The sequence below is a fragment of the Bombyx mandarina genome, chromosome 06 (assembly GCF_030267445.1).
Source record: "Bombyx mandarina strain Sakado chromosome 06, ASM3026744v2".
Classification (NCBI taxonomy): Eukaryota; Metazoa; Arthropoda; class Insecta; order Lepidoptera; family Bombycidae; genus Bombyx; species Bombyx mandarina.
In genome coordinates this window covers 15,048,473-15,066,260 of record NC_143213.1, presented here as the reverse complement: position 1 = coordinate 15,066,260, position 17,788 = coordinate 15,048,473, and the positions used below count along the sequence as shown (strand labels likewise).

Here is a 17,788-nt window from a genome sequence, read left to right as displayed (position 1 = left end):
TTTTGGTAAAAAATAATAATTAAAATGATTTAATCAATTTATTTCCTTGGACATTTAAAATAATAATCGATTTTTCTATTTTCTGTAATTAAAGAAATTTAATTCGTTTTTTTTATGTAATATAATTATGAGTCACCCTTAGTGCAAAATTTATAATTGTTAAAAAAAACACAAATATTTATTTATATTTTTGGAATATATTACATATGATAACGTTTCTGCAATAAATTAGTTATTTTTAATTTTGAAATTAAAGTTTAAGTAAAATTCCAGTATTGGGGCCGATTTTTTTCCGGTGCCCAGGAGCGGCATTAAGTTTAAATCCGGCCCTGTCGATGTTCAAACAATTGCGTACCATTAGCAACGAAGCCAAACTACATTGGCTACATTGACTACTACTACTGACACTACTTGAACATTGAAAACGCTAGGGACTACGGTCACTTTTTAAAATTCTTTTCAAAATGTGTGTAAAAATCAGACGAAATAATCAAAAATAAATAATATTTTAAAAAAACTAAAAAACACGCTTTATATAAAATTCAACTTAAAAATAGAAAATAAGTTTTAATAAAGTTAAAGTGTAAAAAAATATATTTTATTAAAAAAAAAAAAAAATTAAATTTTTTTTTTGCATTTTCTGTTTTTTAATTTTTAGTTCAATTTTATATAAAGCGTGTTTTTTAGTTTTTGTAAACTATTTTTTTTTCCTTTTTTAGTTGAATTACAATTTTTTGAATTTTGTTTTTCAAAAATTTTTTTTCATCTTTTTTTTTTTAATGTTGAATTGTCATCGTTCCTCGATGAATCTACAAAGTTTGAATGAAATCTGGCCGTTTAAAGTGGGTCAAAATCGCGTCTAAAGGAGTCAGTTACAAACATACATACAAGTGAAGCTAATATAAAGCGTGTAAAAATAGAATAAATTTAATTACTTATAAATAAATCAAGCCTTGCAAAACTTTGCTTTTCACAACCTGATAACAATGGTTCTTGTCGGAAATCGAATACTTCAACGAAATTCAATCAACTGTACTTTATATTTCCACTAGAGAACGATATTTCTAGAACAATTACTGAGAGCTCGAGTTCTATAAGGTTGGGGAAAAAGTTTCTTCGCATTTTTTTAAGAAAATTCACAACATTTTTTAATATAACTTATTAACATTTAACTAAAGTATGTAGGTATCATTTTATCATATAATTTTTTGCCATCTTGTAGGTAGGGGGACATGATCCCATTGCTATAGAAATTTTGGGGCTTCTGATCAATATACTACGACAATTGGTTTTGGCATTCCTGTCGTGATGTTAACCTGACACTGCCTAAAGAATTCTGAAGAAACCGAAACCGGTGGAAATCTGAAAGTCTATACGGCGGATGCATTAACACCTCCCAGCCAAGCTCTCTTAATTTTTCCTGAGTGACTAAAGATGTGTGCCAGCCAGATACAAATAGTATACGCAAAAAGATTTTATTACAAATCCATACATACTATAATGCGAAAATACTTTTTGCCCAACCTATTATTACAGCAGGTTTCACAGAAGGCACTAGAATAGTGAAGTGATAGTAACTAGTCGATGAGTTTGTGGAACAACTTGAAATAGAGAATATATATTGTTTAAGGCAAAAAATTCGTTTATTTTTATTTAATATATTGCACGGTACTCGGATCCCCGATATCAAAAATTCGCACAAATATTTTCCCCCAAATATGTCCCAAAAAGTAATTATTCCTCAGATGTTTCCAATAATAAGTATTATTCTGGATTTCACATTTCTTTAAATGACACATTGTATTTATACTTTTCTAATTTCAAGATATTGGCAACTATTTTACTGCCGATTGCACCTCTAAAATTGAAGTGACATCTGTCATGTACTTATTACCAATTTGTGAATGTTTTAAATTGATTCTTAAATATTAAGTATATTGTCTATGGTATTGATGACCACTTGGTGCAACTAAATAAATAAATTACAAAAGTTGTCCAAAAAATAGCCGGCAGTAAAACAACTTGCACTTAGTAACAATGCTACACAGAGCCAGTATATCTTAGATCAGGCTACATCAAGTACAGAATAACATTTATATATTATATACTAGCTGACCCGGCAGACTTCATAGTGCCTCAATCGATAAAAGACCTAAACTTTTGTATAAAATAAACTTAAAACAAACAAAAGGAATCCGTCCGACGGGGGACACATCAAAGGAAAAACAACATTGTTGTTTTTATTTAATTCTGAGCATTTTCATATTTATCTACCTTTAAAACATTCTCTAAACTTCCACAAATAATTCAAGACCAAAATTAGCCAATTCGATCCAGCCGCTCTCGACTTTTAGCGAGACTAACGATGAGCAATTCATTTCTATATAAATAGATAAAGGATATCGATGTGTCTATGTTCACTATAGACTCCGAAACGTCCAGACCGATTTCAATGAAATATTCATAAAATTCTCAGATTTGCCTAAATCGAAGTCAAATCAAATATCGTCGAGCTAAACAAGATAGGACGCAAACATAACTCATAATCATTATCCTGCCCTTCTCCCAGTCACCTGGGGTCGGCGCAACATGTTTTTTCCTTCCATACTCTTCTATCATATACCATTTCTTCGCTCACTCCCCTCCTACCCATATCGTCTTTCACACAATCCATCCATTTCTTCTTAGGTCTACCTCTTCCTCTATATCCTTCCACATTCATAGTTAACATTCTTTTACCAACCTCCTTTTAATTTCATCTCATCACATGTCCATACCATCCCAAACGCGCACTTCTCAGCTTCTCTGTCACAGGTGCCACTTTCAGACTTCCTCTAACATATTCATTCCGTATTCTATCTATTCTCGTTACTCCACACATCCATCGCAACATTCGCATTTCTGCTGCATGCAATCGCCATTCATCCGCCGGGATGCAAACATAACTGAAAACCAAAAACAATAATCGCACTCACCAAAGATTTTTTTAATTTTTTTCAAAGAAAGTTACTGGTGGTAGGTCCTCTTGCGAGTCCGCACGGGTAGGTACCACCGCCCCGCCTATTTCTGCCGTGAAGCAGTAATGCGGTTTGAAGGGTGGGGCAGCCGTTGTAACATACTGAGACCTTCGAACTTATCTCAAGGTGTGTGGCGCATTTACGTTGTAGATGTCTATCGGCCCCAGTAACCACTTAACACCAGGTGGGCTGTAAGCTCGTCTACACATCTAAGCAATAAAAAAAAAACAACAAAGATAATTCTAAGCTAGTCGTCCCTACTATTAAGATAGTCCTTGTACTTGCACGTGACGCCTCGTGATTCGAGTCACACGATCCCGTTCCAAGGAGATTCGCTACGCGCAACTAAGAGAACGTCAAGAACAGAAATTGATTAAGCTCCGAAGGGCTGAATACAATACACGAACACGTGATAAGATTGTGTTTGTTATCTTGGCTTAGATTAGTATTTAGTTATATTCACGGAAGAGTCGTGAGTTTAAGGTTATAAGGCCACTCCTACAGCGACCTTTGAGATTTCAACGTGTTTTTTACGGGTGGTAGGACCTCTTGTGAGACCGCACGGGTAGGTAACACCACCCCGCCTATTTCTGCCGTGAAGCAGTAATGCGTTTCGGTTTGAAGGGTGGGGCAGCCGTTGTAACTATACTGAGATCTTAGAACTTATATCTCAAGGTGGGTGGCGCATTTACGTTGTAGATGTCTATGGGTCCCAGTAACCACTTAATATCAGGTAGGCTGTGAGCTCATCCACCCATCTAGTAATAAAAAAAAAATTACCCCGAACGAGCTGACATACAAGCCTACCGTCCTACCGTGTATGTACCGGACACGAGTCTGGAAGCGACAGTTGTATTTTAAAATTATACCACCTCCCTAACCGTATAACAAATTACAAAATTAAACAATGGGATGGTGGAATATACCAGTGTAACACAGTATTATGTTATGCATAATTTTATTGCGACCCGCGCTTGGCATGCACTGCATCTTAACAAGTTTTGCGAACCGCGCTTGGCATGCGCTGCATCTTAACATCTTTGGTTCACATATGTATATAAGCGCGTGCCACCGTAGTAGACGTTGACATTCCCGATCCTGCGGACAGAATGGAAAGCAGTCGAGATCACCCAAAACACGTCATTTCGGATCCTCCCGATCCACTAGCGGTGCTTTTAGGTACCGCAAGCACCGTTCTCGTCGAATCCGTCGCTTGAACCGTCGTCGAACTTCAATTAAGTTTACTTTATTGAAATAGCTGAAGATTCTGTTACGATATTTTATTCAAATTTTAATCTTTAAATGGCTCTCCTGTAAAGTTGCAAAAATGTCTCTTAAAGCAAATAAATCACCTTTCACCCTCAATATGAGCGATTTACTCACCTGCCCATCTCATAGAAGAACCTATTATAAATATAAACTACTCACCAATTTGGAATCTAAGTAAAGCAAGCCTTGTTGAGACCCCATCCCGAGAACATTATTCTTAGACTGAGTGCACGAGTAATTTGAACTACAGTTAAAGTTTCCACGCCTCCCTGGGGCCTTGGAGTTTCGCGTCAGTACAACAACTTTATTATAGGGCTGCTCGTAATATTGAAGTTATTCGGTTTTTTTATTAATTTATTGGGTGGGTTGACGAGCGTACGGCCCACCTGATGTTAAGTGGTTACTTGAGCCCATAGACATCTACAACGTAAATGCCGCCACCCACTTAGAGATATGAGTTTTTACAGTAAAACGGCTGCCCCACCCCTCAAACCGAAACCCATTACTGCTTCACGGCAGATATAGGCAGGGCAGTCGTACCTACCCGTGCGGACTCACAATACGTTCTACCACCAGTCCTTAAACAAATTATAATTTTTGCGGGTTTGATTTTTATTGCACGATGTTACACAAATAAAGTACATAACTATTTATTAATTGTCAATATTCTATTCAAGAATGTACATGCTATTTATTATCCGCAACTGTCAATTCACTTAGTAAATGTAAGTATAAGTTTGAATCAATTTTCATAGGTGGTCCGTATTTTTAGTAGAACGTATTGTGATCTCCCATTGCAGTCAATCTTGGACTGCCATTATAACGCCGTCGGGTTACGGAGATGTGGATCGGGCCTTAGTGTAATCCTCATTACCGGGATGTAGGCTCCATGCCTAACAAAGCATGGGTGATGTGCTTGCTGGACTTTCAGTATTAGCTGGCGTAGCCATTTTCTGTCGTCTCTTTAGTTCTGTAGCGTGCAACATTTGGTCGCACTCGGGCGTCATCGGATGCGATCGGAGCTCCCGAACGCGCAGGTGTCCCGTGACGTCATGCTACGAGATTCGCGCGCGTCGATTTAAGTTGATTGTAAAAACGTTATTTTAGTTTTAATTCGTATCTTCTAGTGCCTAGCGTTGTGTACTTTACTTTTAAATTTATATTTTAATATTGTACACATTATAGTTGTTGTTGAAATGATGTGTTTGACTTTTATATGTTCGGAGTAAAATATCCCGCGAATACGAACAACAAATAACAAACAACAGTTCTTCTTTCTTTCTTCTTTCACGCTGGAGAAAGGGCGTTCCCTCTGTTTTTGAAGTTATACTTCTTTAGGCGCGTTATGAAAAAATGATGAGTGTGAAATTTTACGATGCGCGCGCACCGTGACACAAAATTAACAGAATGAAATTGCCCACTAAATCGCTCATCACAATACGACCGACGTAGCTTGGCGAGTCTGAATATAGCCGCAGGTGAACTTTCCGAACCGTACCGAGAATTACCAAATTTATACGATGTCAAGAAAAGGGATGTCCAATATGCGTGTTTTCTTATAACTAATTTACTAAGTTGACCACGCCTAATCCTAACTAACCTAACAACGGGAGAGAGGACTAAACCGCTATCCTTCGCTTCGCCGTCATATAGTACAATTAAGACTTCGTATAGTTGAACTAAATAAGTTATCGTGACAACACTTTCCACCACCTCGATGTTTTGCCAAGAAAATTGCCACGAATCAGCATCCTTAGCGAAGAGAGTGAGTGCAACATCATAGAAAATTGCTTTTAAAACTTCATAACAATATAAATCGTTTGTAATGGCCACCTCTTTGGACTCGTTTACGTTTAGAATATGTTTGTTTAAATTCATTAATTTTGAAACTGTTTCAACTGTGTTAAAAGATAAAAAACATTCTTAAAGTTCTAAAAGGTTCTATTACGGAGAATCGCGTTTTAAAGTTTCCACGGATTTTTTGCCTTAAAAAGTATAATCTTCGTTTTGGATTTTCACATAGTTCCAAACATAAAATTAAAATAGAGATCGTTTTGTTTAATACTTTAAAAAAAAATTTTTTGTTTTATCTTGAAATAACGAAAAACCAATCTACATTTTTCATCATTTGATAATACCGATGTTGTTTGTACGATCTGAACTGACCTTTGCCTGCGAATACTGAATCAGTTATTTATTATTAAAGAATATTAAAATTTAATATTAAAGTTCAAAGACAATTGAAGCTTAAAGCTCGTTTAGCGGAGGAGAAGGGAATCCTGGCTGGATCAGTCATTAAAATAAAATAATGAAACAGATGATATGAACGATGCCTAATTTGGTTTTATGAACATTTACCTTGGATTCAAATAAAGTGATTCAGTCAAGTGAACTCACAAAGGCTTGTTTCAATTAAATTACTTCGCTTATATGCCAAATAATTGTATTTATAAATAGTAGAGAACTTGCGTCCACATTTCTAAACAAATTTCAAACGATGGTACTATACCGTTGTTCAAAGGTATACAAATGTCTCGCAGGCAGCCACCATTTCTTTTAATTAAATATGTACTTACACATTACGTTCACAAAGGACTTTTGCGATTAAGAAATAAAACATCGCGAAATAAAAATCCAAAAAGAAACCTCAACAACGAATCGTAATTACGACCACCCGCGCGCGGACTGATTCAATTCAATTTGAAGGCTCATAAACAAATTCCACCTTCAAGATATTTTTGTATTCTCAGTAAACCATAAGTCCTTAAACTTTTCTCACGGCGCCAAGTCTGTATCGCTTCCTACAATAAGAACATTAATCATTTGTTGCATTGATTGCGCCTAATATGATGGGTACTTTCCAGTGAACACAACATAGCATACCAATTAATCCACATTCAAAATACTTCACACATTGATACTAGAATATACAGAGAAATAGTAGAACTTAAACCACACGAGCAGTCGTAGTGTAGTTTTAGAAAACATGCATTCTGTATTACTTATGTACTTAAGTGCAATTGTGCCTCGTCTGCATAAAGCATCAGTCAGTTGCGCATCTCGATTAGAAGGTAAAACAGGTATCAGATTTTATAAGTAGAAGATCTTCTAGCAAAATCAAGCTATCTAAATTTATAAATTAGCACAATTAATCGTGGAAGCGTGTATTTTTATACCGTTACGAACATCCTGCCTATTTTTACCGCTAAGCAGTGATGTATTCCAGTTTGAAGGATAAAACGGCCATTATACAATATAATTGAGACCTCGTGACTCACCGTGCGTTATGGGCTCCAGTAGCTTCTCAACAACACGCGGGCTGTGACCTCGACCGACCTACACAAAAAAAAACAGATTCCCTTTTTCACGCCAAAATTCGTCAAGCAACGCATCAACAAAAACTAAACCCTGATCGATCCTGTCCGATTCTATTCCGTCCAGAATTGTATTTTATTTACGACTTTCATAAAAACTTTCGGGATCAAATGTCCCGCGAAACCTTTGTCAGGGAGAAAATGTAATCCTCGGGGTCTCCGTGCGGAGGAGTATATTGTACCCACAATATAAACAGGCCGATATTCTATTAATGGTTTGTCGAGGCGCTCGGACAGAGATAATAAGAAAATCTATTGAACTAAAAACTCAAAGGAAACGTCCTGCTCAGCTCAACCCTTTCCGCTTCAGTCCACTGGACATTGTCGCGTCCGTGTGTATGTATTACGTAAAATTTTACGGTAACTTTCATGTTTGAGAAAATTTCCTAACAAAAAAACAAACAATATCCTTCTTCCTCTGACCAAACATGGATTTGTCATGTTTTTCTACTGCCTGTTTTATATCAAATGTCCTACAAAATGTTAGGATATGGATTGACAGAGCAGAACACTGGTACCACGCACGTAAGATTGTGATATTACTAGGCATATTGTAACTTATGCTCGTCTGGTTCTTAATTCTGAACTTCAATATTATATTTTACAAACATTTTACTAACATTTTACTGTGGGCTGTGAGCTCGTCCGCCCATCTAAGCAACACAAAGAAAAAGCTCCCAGACAATGAGGAAACATTCATCACATGTTTGCCCGATGTGGGAATCGAATCCACGACCCTCGGCGTAACAGAACCGCTAAATACTGCAACGACTCAGTCAATAGACAGCTTGCCGGTAAAATTGCATTGCTCAGCCTTCAGCGTAACGTTAGGAGGTAATTTTCCGATTTATATGTATTTTTCCAATAGCACACGTCTTGAACTTTTCACGTTCTCTGATCCTTTGTGTGACGTACAAACGATAAGACCATTTCTCTCAGTCGGCGCCACACGTTCCGATGCGCTGCTATAATCTCGTCTTGGGACTAGTACGGCCAACGCAAATATTGTCTAAAGCAATCAAATTAATTAATATTTTTTTACTGGTGGTAGGATTTCTTGTGAGTCTGCACGGGTAGGTACCACCGCCCTGCCCGTTTCTGCCGTGAAGCAGTAATGCGTTTCAGTTTGAAGGGTGGGGGAGCCGTTGTAACTATACTGAGACCTTAGAACTTATATCTCAAGGTGGGTGGCGCATTTACGTTGTAGATGTCCATGGGCTCCAGTAACCACTTAACACCAGGTGGGCTGTGAACTCGTCCACTCATCAAAGCAATAAAAAAAAACGTGCTCTTATCTATACTAATATATATCTACATTGTTTTTACGGATGTTCCGTTATAACAACTGAACCATGCATCCGATTGACTTGAAACTTAGTATCCATGTAGAAAATACATGAACTTAATGGATAGGCTAATATTTATCTAAGTTTTAGACTCCCTAATATTAATGACAATAAATAATAATGTTAATTTAAAATGCCCAGCTATGCGGGCGAGTACGCCTAGTACTATATAATTTTATCAGGATAAATATCCATTTTGAAGCTACAATACAAATACTCGGGCATCGGGAAGATGTTATTGACAAACAAATAATTAAGTAACGATATGATCTGTGAAAATGAACCAAAGTTAATTAAAACATTTTGTTTTCTTCTATAATATGTATATTTATTTACACATCCGTACGTGCAATTCCCACACACTTCTCATCTTTGTTAAATCAATTTATAATAATATATGTATATCAGGTAAGACATACAATCATCCGTTTCTTTTTATTGGATAGACTAATTAACTAGATTGATACCTAATTTTTTAAACATACTTTGAAAATACCCGCCAAAAAGATGATTGATTAGCTTGAGTTTAATTGGAAACATTGGTACCTAACTAAGCAGTGGCGTTCACATTTATATGTAGGTTTATTGTTTGTTAAATATATATTGATACATTATTATCATTCTTCTTTCTCCGTTTATTTTTATATCCGATATTGAATTATATTTTAAATTTTGTGCGATCATTTCAACACACTCACACGAAGATCATTTCAATATTTTAACGAAACACGACATTCAAAAAAACGACATTACTGTCTTATTTTCTTAAACACGTTCACATTTAAATAAAAAGTATTTTTTCTTCCCTCTCTTTCCCCGTTTTATTTTATATTCTTGCATTATTATCAAATTCTGAACTTTGTCGAAAGCATAAAGTAGGTACGGAGCCCAAGCCGAGAAGTAAGTTTGAAAAACAAATTCAAAAGTCCACCAGAATAAGATTGTTCAAAGCGAGGTAATAAAAACGAGGTAAAAATATTGGCGCTACAATAATAAATACTGCTGTTGTGTTCGTAGCCCCAAAATTCTCTGAATATTTTTTTTTGTTACTTTGCATTTTAGTTCGTTCGTAAAAACTGGTGAATCGATCGAAAAATAAATCAAAAAACTTGAGAGAGTCCATATAGAGTACCTTCTTTATTTCGCCGTAAAATCGTGTTTTATGTAATTAACACCACAGTTGAAACAATAGGAGTTTTATTGTTGTAGCGGCATAAACAATTCTAAGTTATTATATTATTTACTAGCTGACCCGGCAAACTTCGTAGTGCCTCAATCGATAAATAAAAGACCTAAATTTTTGTATAAAATAAACTTAAAACAAACAAAATCAAAGGAAAAACAAAATTGTTATGTTTATTTCATTCCCAACATTTTCATATTTATCTACCTTTTAAACTTTCTCTGGACTTCCACAAATAATTCAAGATCAAAATTAGCCAAATCGGTCCAGCCGTTCTCGAGTTTTAGCGAGACTAGATACCGGTAAAATGGGGCGATTAGGGATTGAGAGGCGAATCGGGAAAAAACCGGGAAAATCTTTCGACGCTCAATATAAGTTTTATATTCGTTGCAAAATCTTCCATTTTTTGTAGTTTAATAGTAGAATGTTGAAAGTTCACAAAACAACTCTGAATATGCATGATAATAGCTGCTAACTTATAAAAAATCGCGTTTCAAATTAACTTCCTGTGGTGGTAATTATTTTAGTGCTAGAAACTTTGATCTCTTTTATTTATTTGATAATAATAGAAGACGACTATGATTTATAAACGTTATTTAGTGTTTGAACCAGCATATATATTAAAGGAAAGTCTCAGTTGTTATTGGTTTTAATGTATTTGATTAAATAAAAATACATGTAAAAATCTGTTGTTTTTGGGGATATTGGGGACGTCTTAGGTACAAATAACAACGAAAAAGGGGTCAATTGGGATGAGAATACGTGAAATGGAAACGAGCTAAGTATAAATAGGTACAGGTTTGTAGGGTTGTCTATGTAGTTATAACAATATTTTTTAAATTTGTTGGTAAAAATCTGGTTTATTCGAAGTGAAATTGGGAATAAGTCTTTAATTGAAATAGATAAGCAATTTAATATAAGTAAGTCGATTTTGCAGAGACATGTAATAAGATCAATGAAATCTCAAGGTGGACAAAAATGTCTAAGTAATACATAATACAATATTTAATATTTGTTCAGAGTGGGGGTATTCATCTGATTAATCCATGGAATAACCTAATCTACCTACCTAATCACCTAATCTCTTAACCCAGATAGAAATATCAGCCCCTAAGTACTTACCAAGAACGGAGAAATATAAACCGTTTCTAAGAAAGCCCACTATATATATATATATATATATATATATATATATTTTGTTAATGCACTGTCGATTGCACCTATAATTGAGGTGATGTCTGCCATGTACTTTTGTCAGTTTTTCAATTTTTTTTATTGATTATCACTTTGTTGGTGCAACTAAATAAATAAATAAATTAAAACTATATATAAAAATAAAAGTAGTGCCAGCCCTAGCAAATTTCTCATTTCGTCCCAATTAACCGCAATTTTCGGGTAAATAGGGATTACACCTATTTTTGCATTTTTTGCTTAAACTGGAATGCTAGTTGCATAATTTTAAATTACACAACAAAGATGCCCCCAAGACTCAATCATTTTGATCCTGATATAGCATTATATACATCAACAACTACCTTAAAATGGCTCATAAAGTTGGAATTTGTCCCTAATCGCCCCATTTTACGGTACTAGATTATTTATTATAAACATTATATTTTATTTTTCGTTTTGTATTTTCGGCGGTATTTTTTAAGGGATTTTATGACCTGGTAACTAAGACCTTTAAGTCATGTCTTATTTTATTTTATATTCATATTTTTATGAAAAATGATATTATGGAGTGAAATGAAATGAAGCTGATTAATTTGAGACATTAATCAACTGGGATGAAATTAAATGAGATGATATGGGACGGAATATATATCTCAGTAAAATGGTGGTCATTTACTAAGATTTTTTTCAGTGGACTTTTTGAAGGATCTCGAGAAATACGTCCAGCGGCTTTGTTTCATTTTCCCACATTTGTGCACTTTCACAGATATTAAAAAGTTAATAAACCACCATTATTACACATTTAAACCTGAAGAAACACTAAATAGACAAAATAAAACAAATCACACAACTTCACGCCTCGCGTTCCCGCCAAAAAGCCTCGGCGGTAAAACGGTCCCGTGTCACAGACTATCTTCTTTTTTTCACCTCTCGTGCGTTCCGGCTTACGCATCATAAAAAGGTGCGTTCTTAAACGCCACAAACTTATTTCACGAGCGAACGAGTGGTCCACGACAAACAGGGGTGCGATTTAGATCCTGGCACCGGACTGCCCTTTCCTCATGTGCCCATCGAGGCAATTAATAAATCGAACAGCGAACCAACGCGAAATCGCGAAATCGAAACTACACTTCCGTAACGAACGTGTTTAAAACAACACAATACACTGCCGGCCATGAAAAATAAACAAACAATAAACTTTTAATTGAGTTGCCGGGCGTAAATATTTTTATGTTTTAGTTTGATAAAGATAAATTGTTAATAGGATTAATGCGTTGTTAATCGGATGAATGCGTAATGAATAAAGTATTGTCATCGAGGAATGCCTTATTTTCTGCAAAGCTTTTTTTGGTGGATTCTAAATCTATTTTGTTCCACACCAAATGACATTTCGAACTAGTGTCTCAAATTTGTGTTTCTTGCACATTATAGTATCTGTTGGCTCTAGAAATCACTACCAGCGTACCACCATTTTACTGAGATTATATTTCATCCCATTTCATTTCATTTAATTTCATCCCAGTTGATTAATGTCTCAAATTAATCATCTTCATATCATTTCACTCCATAATATCATTTCTCATAAAAATATGAATATAAATTAAAATAAGACATGACTTAAAGGTCTAGTTACCAGGTCATAAAATCCCTTAAAAAAACTACCAACGTCGCCGCAACCTTTAAAATAGTCACTTACCACTGTGTCTAGAAAACATATAAATCAATATTTCGACTCAACGTTTATGTGATCAATTTGGCTGCCAATTAAAATTTTATATAGATATAGCACACGCGTAAAATATAATTTATTATTTTAATTAAAAGATACACAGTCGAGTTAACTGATTACTAAGTAATCTGCGAAACAAACAAAAGGATTTCCATTGAGCAATTAATTAAATTCGTTCTGTTTACGACTCGAGTCGGCCCGACGTTTTAGGCATCTAGGATTTTCCTTTTTTTAAACAAGCTACATTTGTTTAATTTCACTATTTAGGGCTCCGTAGCTAAGCGGCAATAATGAAACCCTCAGAACCACCTTATGTCCATCTGGCACAAGATTCTAAATCGTCTTTGATTTTACGGGCTTTGGTAATCGCTCAGTATCAATTGGGCCACGAACATGCCTTCCGATCTTGATCAATAAAGAAAAATGTTATTTCCAGTTACACTCTATTTCGAGTTAGTGAACAAACATTTTGAATTTCAACTAAACATTCACTTCGACTACAACGAAAATAAGCGAAAAAATTTTTTATTTTATTTTATTTAAGTTATGTAAAATTGTTAATTTAATACATTAACACTTGAGTCCGAGTGAGATATATGTTATAAATTCTATTACAGTTAGAACACGAATGATCTACGACTCGTGATGATTGTAGCTTCTGATTGTGACTTGTATGATTAAAACATTTTGGTGCAAACGGATAATGAAATCGGATGCCTAGATGAACCTGGGATTAAGATTTTATTAGCCGAGTTCGTCTAACTATTGGGATTTTCAGAACGTTTTATTGCAAACTGTATAGTATCCTAATCTTTACTGGTGCTGAGCACGCACAAGGACCTAGCCTAGATTACAATTAAGCAGAATAGGCAGAGAGTTATATCGAGATAGTAAGTTACATTTCCATTGACATTGTAACCTACAGTACCTAACCGCTTAAAACTAGTTGAACCTAATTAAATATAGAATCTAAGATATTTAAAGTTTTTTTAAAACAGCTTTTTTTTTGCCCTTGTAGACAGTCGAACATAAGCCCACCTGACACCGCCCACTTTTACAATTTTTTTTGCAGAATATCTGTAACACATTGTGGTCGCGAAATAACCTTAAATTGTTCTTATCCCACTAAGTTTCTCGCCGGATTTTCTCAATGGGTTGCGATTCCGATCCGGTGGTAGATTCTGCGAAGCACTGCTGCTGCCAGGACTAGTGTTAACAAATTCACTCAAGTTGACCCTGTGAGCTCACCTACTCGTCCGGACGTACCTGGGATAGCCCCCTAATCTAACAGCGCATAGGTAAGAGAAAAAAAAAAACTACAAAATTACGTTAATTGCATTTTCAAGTTTGGCAATTAAATGTAGTAATTCATTTGTTTTATAACTGGAGAATGAATTCCCGTCACTATATTATTTAGCAAACAGCTTCTCCTCTTATAAAACCAATAAACAACCCAAACCAGATTCTCTTCAAATTATAACAAAAAATCCCCCTCAAGCAATCTTTCTTTTCATTTCCTAAATCTAATTAAAGTCAAACAAAAATAAAATAAGGTGAACGTCCCACATTTAAATTGAAGATTCGACTATAGAGGACTAATCTGTGCCAATCCAGGGTCTAACCTGCGGCGGGCAGTGATCCAATTAACGAAGTTACGTGAACTAGACAGAACCCTTAAATTAACTGAATTTATACTTTGAAATTGGAGATGATAAGCCATCAAACTTAACTAATCTGTGTGATATTCGCTTTCACCTCTTCGTTATTAAATTTTTTGTTTTTTGCCCAAATGTAACGATGAATAGTTGAAAGAATTGAATATTCTACATAAGTACAGTGTTTATTTTAAAATTCAACAAGCAATATGGAATCAACTATAGTTTGATGATATTCGAAATTTCATTTTTAGTAATTTTTTTAGGTGATTTCGCTAGTGTTACTTTAGAAAAATGTAAAGGGAATGGTACTTTTTACTGGGTGATGGGTACCCTATATCTTTTTTTGTGCCTTTGAAAATGTGTATGCAAAATTTCGTGGCGCTCGGTTGAGTAGTCAACTCGTGACAGCATAATAAACAGCTCATCATACGAGACTTCTTGTCGAAGCCTTCGTTTCGATATCGAGTTGAGGGAACTCGCTCTCGTCCCCATCAACTGACTGCCAGAGTCCCGCAAGGCTCCGCGCTCTCCCAGTTATTATTTAGTTTGTATATCAATGATATCCGCGGTCTCCAGAGACCCATCTAGTGCTCTTTGCCGATGACACGGCTATCTACTACTCGTGTAGGAAGAATTCGCGATTGCATCGGCGACTCCAGATCGCAGTAGCCACCATGGGACAGTGGTTCCGGAAGTGGCGCATTGACATCAACCCCACGAAAAGCACAGCGGTGCTCTTCAAAAGGGGTCGCCCTCCGAACACCACTTCGAGCAGCCCACTCCGTAATAGACGCGTTATCACCTCCGCCGTTAGCCCCATCACTCTCTTTGGCGAGCCCATACCCTGGTCCTCTAGGGTCAAAATTAAATATCTAGGCGTCACCCTCGACAGAGGGATGATATTCCGTCCCCACATCAAAACGGTACGCGACCGTGCCGCCTTCATATTAGGACGTCTTGATTTGCAAGCGAAGCAAATTGTCCCTTCGAAATAAAGTGACACTACAAAACTAGATACGCCCCGTCATGACGTAAGCAAGTGTATTGTTCGCTCACGCAGCCCGCACCAACTTGAAACCCTTTCAAGTTATTCAATCCCGTTTTTGCAGGATAGCCGTCGGATGATTCTTATGGAAGTGGATCTCCATGATGACCTGGAGCTTGACTCAGTCAGTAAGTATCTACAGTCGGCATCATTGCGCCACTTTGAGAAGGCGGCACGACATGAGAACCCACTTGTCATGGCCGCTGGGAATTACATACCCGATCCTGTAGACCGAATGGTAAATAATCGACGTCGCCCGTCGCTTGCAACGATGGGCTCGGCGAGCGAATTAACCCATAGACACAGCCCACTGAGTTTCTTGCCGGATCTTCTCAATGGATCGCGTTTCCGATCCGGTGGTAGATTCTGCGAAGCACTGCTCTTACTAGGGCCAATGTTAGCAGCACTCTGGTTTGACCGGTCACCGTTCTCGTCGAACCCGTCGCTTGCGAGGAAGGGCTCGACGAGTAAATTAACTCTCAGACACAGCCCACTGAGTTTCTCGCCGGATCTTCTCAGTGGGTCGCGTTTCCGATCCGGTGGTAGATTCTGCGAAGCACGGCTCTTGCTAGGGTTCGTGTTAGCAACGTCATCAGGTTTGAGCCCCGTGAGCTCACCTACTAGCCACGGTTACGCTGAAATAGCCCCTAAGGCTATCAGCTTAGGTAGGAAAAAAAAAAAACTCTGGTTTGAGCCCCGTGAGCTCACCTCTTAGTTAAGGTTACGCTGAAATAGCCTCTCAAGGCTATCAGCTTAGGGATCCTTCGGCTGGTCGTAGGACCGTCGAAGCGATTCGCCCGGTCCTTGTAGATTGGGTGAATCGTGACAGAGGACGCCTCACTTTCCGGTTCACGCAGGTGCTCACTGGGCATGGTTGTTTCGGTGAGTTCCTGCACCGGATCACAGCCGAGCCGACGGCAGAGTGCCACCATTGTGGTTGCGACTTGGACACGGCAGAGCATACGCTCGTCGCCTGCTCCGCATGGGAGGGGTAGCGCCGTGTCCTCGTCGCAAAAATAGGAACCGACTTGTCGTTGCCGAGTGTTGTGGCATCGATGCTCGGCGACGACAAGTCGTGGAAGGCGATGCTCGACTTCTGCGAGTGCACCATCTCGGAGAAGGAGGCGGCGGGGCGCGTGAGAGACGCACAATCCCGCCGCCGCCGATCGGGGGCCAGGGAGGCGGATGCCGCCCAAGCCCTGGCCCTCTAAGTGTTTCGGGTCCCCCTCATATATCGGTCTGGGGACCGGCGAGGGGGGCCTAAGAAGACGACGTGCAAGCTGCTCTGCACGCGTTTTACGCAAAAGCATCCGGGTGATGGAAGGCCGGCTATCCTCGACCCACGCTGGTTCTGGCCCAGCGGGGTATTCCGTAGGGTAATCCACTCTAACCGACGCCATCTAGGCGGGCTTCGGACAGTCTGCCGACCGAGAGGGCTAGTGGTCGAGGCGCCGACGACCGCCAGTCCGGCGTCCCGAGGGGGAGGGTGATGGGAGAGATGTGCTCCGCACTAAACGCTTCACTTTCCCCCCTTTGCCTTGTCATGAGTTCTGTCTCATGCGAGGTTTGGACGTTGGTTGTTGAGCGACAGGAGGTTTTAGTCAGTTCGACTCTGACATACCCCGCCCAGTATCCCCAGAAAAGGGCGGAAGTCCGGCGATTTCGTCCTGACCTAAAAAAAAAAAAAACATCATAGATAATATTTAAGACTCAGGTGTCAACTTAGTATTCCAAAGTGCATTTTGTTAAATATCTCCATTAACGAATGCTCAGATATAAATTAAACTCGTATCACGTACTAGATCGCTTCACATATTTCACTTAATGAATGGTTCGATCGTCAAAAGATCATAGAGAATTTCGCAAATTTTCCCGAATCCCTCAGGCGGCTCCATAAAATCGTGTATTCGTTAACTAGACCGCAAATTAAACTCACGTACAGAATATTTCAATAAAGCCCCGCCTCGCCGGTTAGGTTGAATTAAAACGGTTAA

The 17,788-nt window shown here is 37.7% G+C and overlaps 1 long non-coding RNA gene across 1 annotated transcript in view; it reads left to right on the top strand.

Moving 5' to 3' along the window:
- Positions 1 to 10,874, top strand: part of LOC149502867 (uncharacterized) — a 180,334-nt gene extending 169,460 nt beyond the window's left edge. The window contains exon 2 of the long non-coding RNA XR_016323273.1: positions 10,486 to 10,874. This is a non-coding gene — a long non-coding RNA (uncharacterized LOC149502867). The remainder of the gene's footprint in view (positions 1 to 10,485) is intronic.
- Positions 10,875 to 17,788: the final 6,914 nt, after the last annotated feature.